This window comes from Callithrix jacchus, chromosome 9 (assembly GCF_049354715.1).
Source record: "Callithrix jacchus isolate 240 chromosome 9, calJac240_pri, whole genome shotgun sequence".
Taxonomy (NCBI): domain Eukaryota; kingdom Metazoa; phylum Chordata; class Mammalia; order Primates; family Cebidae; genus Callithrix; species Callithrix jacchus.
The window spans coordinates 16,086,493-16,093,810 of NC_133510.1; the positions used below are offsets into that span (position 1 = coordinate 16,086,493).

The 7,318-nt window shown below is 46.3% G+C and overlaps 1 pseudogene; it reads left to right on the plus strand.

Annotated features, from left to right (window-relative positions):
- Positions 1-637: 637 nt before the first annotated feature.
- Positions 638-5,893, plus strand: LOC144577804 (uncharacterized; annotated as a pseudogene).
- The last annotated feature ends 1,425 nt before the right edge of the window (positions 5,894-7,318 follow it).

Sequence of the window (7,318 nt, forward strand, 5' to 3'; positions counted from 1 at the left end):
ACAGGGTCTGAGACTCTCTGGAATTGTGTGCAAAATCCTATGCAAATGTGCCGTTCACCAGCTTCTCAAAGAGCCCCGAGTCTCCACATGGGTTGAGAATCACTGGATAAACCATTTTCCCAAAGTCCAAGCAAGCTGGCTCTTCAGGGCTTCTGTGTGTTTTATGAAACATGACTGCACCCCAGTCCCTTGGCAGCGATCATCCCAGGCTCTGAAGTGACAGGCAACAGCAAGAGTCCGTGAAACGGGAGGATGCTCCAGCCACGGAACCACTTCGAGAGCATAGGGAGGGCTTTTCTCTGTCCCTTGATTTCACTCCATGGGAGTCAGCACCTTCTCATCTACCCAAAAGGTGGCCCAAGCAGTGAAAACGTTCTCCATGCTTATGCTGTTCCCTCTACTTTGTCGTTGTTGTGTTTGAGCCGAGATTGCACCACAGCCCTCCAGCCTGGGAGACAGAGTGAGACTCCATCTCAAAAAAAAAAAGGAGGGGGGTTGGGGGGCGCGGGGAGCGAGGAACCCGGCCCTGCTTACCCGGCGGGACCGCGTTTCCCCCACCCTCGGCACTTCCTTCTGTGAATGTGAATGGAACTAAATGCTCCTTTCTCTCCCTCAATGGCCGGCCAGGGGAATTCAAATGCGGTCTTTGGGAGCTCGGTGTGGGTCTGGACCTTGGTTTTCAGAGCCTGCGCGTCCAAGGTCGCGAGTCTTCCCCGAGGGAAGCGACAGCTGCGGCGGTGCGGGAGGCCCTTCCTCGGTCGTTGAAAGCCACTTGAGGAATAAAGGCCCCCGAGAGAGCAAAACGACCACCCGAAACCGCGGAAGTGTTGGGGGTGCCGGGCCCAAAGCACCCACGTATCACCGCCGGGGACTCACGAGGAGCCTCTTCCCAGCGCTCAGGGAGGTGCCTGCTTCGTCCCCAGGCGTCAGGAACAGACGCCCACCAGGTGCACCAGCGGGTCAGACGCCGCCTTCGAGCGGGCTGAGCTTCTCCGAACTGGGAGCGGAGAGTAAGGGGCTCGACCCAGGACGTAAGTCCGGCCTTCTAGGCTCGGGATCATGGGCGCGCGGAGGGGCGTATCTGGGGGCCCAGGGTGGCACACGTGTCCGGCTTTTAGCTCCCCGACTCTGCACCCCTGGAGCGGTAATAGCGCCGGCCACGGAGACGGAGTTTCACCATGTTGACCAGGATGGTCTCGATCTCTTGACCTCGTGATCCACCCGCCTCGGCCTCCCAAAGCGCTGGGATTGTAGGCTTGAGCCACCGCGCCCAGCCTAAACATTATTCTTAAATCAAATAGTAAAACAAGCTATCAGAAACTGGTGATCTTGGAGAAACCCCATCTCTAAAAATAAATAAATAAATAATATTTTTTAAAAAAAAGGAAAGAAAGAAAAAGAAAAATTGGATATATTTATGGGGCACAAAGTAGTGTTTTTCAAATATGAACACACTGGGTTCATATTTGTAACATGAATGGCCTCACACACTTACATGGTGAGAACACTTCAAGCCTACTCTCGTCACAATTTTCCTGTCTGCACTGTGGTGTTGTTAACTCTAGTCACCATGTTATACAGCAGATCTCTGCAACTTCTTCCTCCTGATTGTCTCTGACCAGCATCTCCCCAGCCACCACCCCCAGCCCCTGATAACCACCATTCTACTCTCTGTTCCTATGAGTTCAACTTGTTCAGCTTCCACATGTAAGTGACACTGTGTGGTTTTGCTTTTCTGTGTGGTTTCCGGATTATCTGCTTAATGTTATGAATGCCCTTCAGCTCTATTCATGTCACCAATGACAGGATTTCTGTCTTTTTGAAGGCTGTATCATATTCCATTTATATATATATATATGCCACATTTCCTTTATCCATTCATCTGCTGATGGACGCTTAGGTTGATTCCACCTCTCAGCTATTGTGAATAGTGCTGCAGTGCCCCTGGGGGTGCAGATATCTTCGAGGAAAAGTTTATAACTTTATCCCATTGTGTATGATGTTAGCTTTGGGTGTGTATATGATGTTAGGCCATATATGGCCTTATTACGTTGTGGTACTGTCTTTCTATTTCGAATTTGTTGAGAGTTTTTATTGTGATAAAATGTTGAATTTTGTCAAGGGCTTTCTTTGCATCCACAGAGATGATCCTATGGTGTGAGTCCTCCATTCTGTGAACATACTGTGTCCTATTTATAGATTTGTACACATACAACCACCCTTGCGTCCCTGAGATAACTCCCACTTCATCATGGTAAATGATCTTTTTAAGGTGCTGTTGAATTCAATTTGCTAGTATTAGATTGAGGATTTTCCCATCTATATTCATCAGGGATCTTTGCCTGTAATGTTCTTGGTTTTGGCAACAGGGTAATTAATATTGGCCTCAACATGTGAACTTCAGTTTTCTCCCAGATGTTGGGAAAAGATGGAGCAGGATTGTTGTAAGTTCTTGAAATGTTTGGGAGAATTCAGCAGTGAAGCAACCAGGTCCTGGGGCTTTTCTGTGATGGGAGACCTTTCATTACTGATTCAAACTCCTGACTTGTTATGTAATGGTCTGTAATGTCTGCCTCATCCTTCAAAAAAGTAAATGGAAGAGTGTGCCGTAGAGATAGCACTGTGACCCGGGGCTTGGTCTTTGGAGGCAGACTGCCTGAATGATCGTTTCAGGCAGTCTGAATTTAATTAATTTAATTAATTTTTACATTAATCTAAATTTTTTAAAATTAGCCAGGCATGGTGGTGCGTGCCTGCAATCCCACCTACTTAGGAAGCTGAGGTGGGAGGATCTCTTGACCCCAGGAGTTTGCGGCTACAGTGAGCTATGATTGGCTAATACACTCTAACCTAAGCAACAGAGAGAGAACATGTTTAACAAGCAGTAAAAAGAAAAAAAGGCCAGGTGTGGTGTCTTATGCCTGTAATCCCAACGTTTCAAAGGGCCAAGAGGAGAGGATCCTTTGAAGCCAGGAGTTCAAGACCAGCCTGGGTAACATAGTCAGACTCTGTCTCTACTAAAATAAAATAAAATATTAGCCAGGCATGGTGACACACACTTATAGTCTCAGCTGTTTATGCAACTGAGAGGCAGGAGGATGACTTGAGCTCAGGAGTTCGAGGCTGTAGTAAGGTATGATTGGTACTCCAGACTGGACAACAGAAAAAAATTAATTAATTAATTAATTGAAAAATAATTGAAATCCCAGAAAGAAACCATTACATTTAAAGTCAATTGATTTGACAAAGGGGTCAAGAAACTTCATTTGAAAAGGAATAGTCTTTTATTGTTTTTGTTTTTGTAGAGATGGGTGTCTCACCATGTTGTCCAGGCTGGTCTTAAACTCTGGACTCAAGCAGTACTCCTGCCTTCACCTCCCAAAGTGCTGGCATTACAGGCATGAGCCACTGTGTCCAACCAGGAATAGTCTTTTCTGCAAATGATGTTGAGGAAATTGGATATCCATGTGCAAATTAATTTGGGTCCCTGCCTAACACTATACATGAAAATTAACTGAAAATGGATCATAGACCTAAATGTAAAAACTAAAACTATAAAATTCTTAGAAGAAAACATGGGAGTAAATCCTTGTGTTCTTGTGCAAGGCAATAATTTTTTAGATACAACAGCAAAATCACAGTTCAAGACAAGACTGAGCAACATAGTGAGACCTGGAAAAGGAGGAAAGGGGAAAAGTGAGAAAATGAAAAAAAAATGGCAAGTTGAACATCAGCCAAATTAAAAACTTTGGCACATGAAAAGAGACAATCAAGAAAGAGAAAGTCAGCCCACAGAAGGGGAGAAAATATTTATAAATCATATGTCTAATAAGTGACATATCCATAAGAACTCTTACAACTTAATATTAAAAGACAATCCAATTTAAAAATGGGCAAAGAACATGAACAGACACTTCTCGAAATAATATATATTAATGTCCATTAAGCACATTAAAAAGCACTCAACATCATTAGTCACTAGGAAAATGTAAATTGATCCACAATGAGATGTCACTTCACACTCACTAGAATGACTATAACCAATCAGACAGATAACAGCAAGTGCTAGAGAGGATGTGCACAAATCAAAATCCTCATACACTGCTGGTGAAAATATAAAATGGTGCAGGCTGGGCACGGTGGCTCACACCTGTAATCCCAGCACTTTGGGAGGGCAAGGCGGGTGGATCACTTGAGATCCGGAGTTTCAGATCAGCCTGACCAACACAGTGAAACCCGCTCTCTACTAGAAATACAAAATTACTTCTTCACAAGACGGCACTGAAAGTGAAGAAGGAAGGTCCTTCTTCCTAAAGCTGAAGCCAAAGCAAAGGCTTTAAAGACCAAGAAGGCAGTGTTGAAAGGTGTCCACAGCCGCAAGAAAAGAAAAAAGAAGATCTGCACATCACTCACCTGTCAGTTGCCCAAGACGCTGCGACTCCGGAGGCAGCCCAAATATCCTCAGAAGAGCGCCGCCAGGAGAAACGAGCTTGACCACTATGCTGTCATCAGGTTTCCGCTGACCACCGAGTCGGCCATGAAGAAGACAGAAGACAGCAACACGCTTCTGTTCAATGTGGATGTTAAAGCCAACAAGCACCAGATCAAATAGGCTGTGAAGAAGCTCTGTGACACTGATGTGGCCAAATTCAACACCTCGATTTGGCCTGATGGCCTGTTCAGCTGGCTCCTAATTACGATGCTTTGGATGTTGCCAACAAAACTGGGAAGATCTATACTGAGTCCAGCCAGCTACTGCAAAATATATGTATATCTTTTAACCATAGGAAAAAAATACAAAATTAGCCAGACACAGTGGCACATGCCTGCAATCACAGCTACTTGGGAGGCTGAGGCAGGAGAATCGCTTGAATCTGGGAGGCAGAGGTTGCACTGAGCCAAGATTGCACCATTGCACTCCAGCCTGGGCAACAAGAGTGAAACTCTTGTCTCAAAATAAATAAATACATGAATACAAAAATAAATAAAATGGTGCAGCCACTTTTTTGGAAGATAGTATGCCGGTTTCTCAGAACTGCCTTAAGCCCAGCAACTTCACTTCTAGGTACGTACCCAGGGAAAATGAAAATGTATGTCCACACAAAGGCTTGTATGTGAATGTTCATGGCAGCACTATTCACAAGAACCAAAAGGTCAAGACAACCCAAATGCCCGTCAATGGGCAAAGGGATGAAAACATAAAATATACAATGGAATACTGTTCAGCAATCAGAAGGAAGTTCTGCTGCTTGCTGCTGCATTGATCCACCTCAACAATGCAATGCTGTGGGAAAGAAGCCAGATGGAAAAGGACTCACATTACCTGGTTCAGTTTATATGAAATGTCCAGAACAGCCTAATATAGAGACAGAAAGTATACTACTTGTTGCCTAGGGCTGGGATGAGAATGCAAAGTAAGTCTGATGGGCACAAGTTTCTTTTTGGGATGACAGAAAGTTCCAAAAGTAGATTTTTGTAATGGTTGCAAAATTCTGTAAATATACCAAATATACCAAAAATCACTGAACTGGACCAGGCGCAGTGGCTCACATCTGAAATCTCAGCACTTTAGGAGGCTGAGGCAGGAGGGGGCCTTGAGCCAACTAGTTTGAGACCAGCCTTAGGCAACAGAGGCAGACTCTGTCTTTCCAAATAACTAAGAAATTTGTTGGGCATGGTGACACACACCTGTAGTCACAGTTATTCTGTAGGTTGAGGTGGGAGGATGGCCTGTGCCCAGGAGGTTTCAGGTCTTAGTGTGGCCATGGAAGACAACCCTCCTTGGGCCTCCCCCTTTCTGAGATGCTCCTCCTTCCCGCAGTGCCCTGTGTTCGAGCCTGAGCGCACTCTGTAGTTTCACGCTCAGCACCGACTCCCCTGCCTGGGGTGCCCTGCCTGGCCTAGGAACTGGGAAAACCTACCTGCTTCCAATACAGCTCAAGCACCTCTTCCTGCTGGGTGTGTGGGGTGTTTGTTTGTTTGTTTTGAGACAAAGTCTAGCTCTGTCACCCAGGCTGGAGTGCAGTGGTATGATCTCAGCTCACTGCAACCTCTACCTCCAGGGTTCAAGTGATTCTCCTGCCTCAGTCTCCCAAGTAGCCTTTAGGCACCAGCCACCATACCGGGCTAATTTTTGGACTTTTAGTAGGGACAGGGTTTCTCCATGTTGGCCAAACTGATTTCAAACTCCTTACCTCAAGTGATCCGTCGTCCTTGGCCTCCTAAAGTGCTGGGATTACAGGCATGAGCCACCATGCCCCACCCCTGCTGGGTGTTTTCTGATGCCCCACCTCTCCCCACCTGACGCAGATCCCACAGTCCCCTGAAGAGCCTTCTGCCCCAACGCTTCGCCCGACTGTTTGGTCCTGTATGTTTCCATAGCTGCCTCACCCTCTTAGACCACAGGCTCCTGGAGAGCAGAGCCCCGTATCTCAGTTGGCTTTGCATTCCCAGTGCCTGGCACAGAGCCTGGTTCCCATGAGCGCTCAATAACCCTTAAAAATTGACGGGCATTTTGGACAGCGCCAAGGCAGCGCGGGGAATGGGAGTGTGATCTGCTGCCCTCTCCTGCTAATGTGAGGCAATGTTCTAAGCGCAGACACCTCCCTCTCCGCTTTGCAAAAACAACTGCAGGATCGGGAAGCTGGAAAAGGAGCTGGTGGAGGATGGGGGCTGTGGACACTCTAAGGAGACAAACTGGATTGAGGGGTTGCTGAGACTCTGCAGTCCCCCCACACTTTTCCTGTGTTCATGGACACAGGGGCCAGGTCAGTGCTTTCAAAGGAGGGTGCATCCTCAGAGAGGCTCTGGCTCCCCCCACCAAACCCTCAACTCTTGGATGAGATCTTGCTTCTCAGTATATCTCTTGCCATGTTGTAACTATCCCTGCAGCTTTTATTCACTTCAGTGAGCAATCACTGGGTTTTCTCCACCATTGTTGTAAAACGTGTTTTGCTCTTGTGTATAAAAAGACTGTGCATTTAACCAGTGGCTTCCCCTGATACTAACTCGGCTTCCTGCTGCTGGGAGGTTGTCTCTGACATTCTGGGTTTCTCAGCTTTCTGTCAAAACCCAAACACAGTTGTTCCGCAGTATCCATGGATTGGCCCCAGGAACCCCCTTGAAGATACCAACATCACAGGCGCTCAAGCCCTGATAGAGAATGGCACAGCATTTGCAGACAACCTATGCACACCGTGCAATCATTTTTTTAAAGGAATATAAAACTGTTTATTGACCACTGTTCACTAGCATTTACAATAAATTAAACAATATACAGTCGAATAACATTCTGCTTGCTACAAAGCTGTTTTTCCTG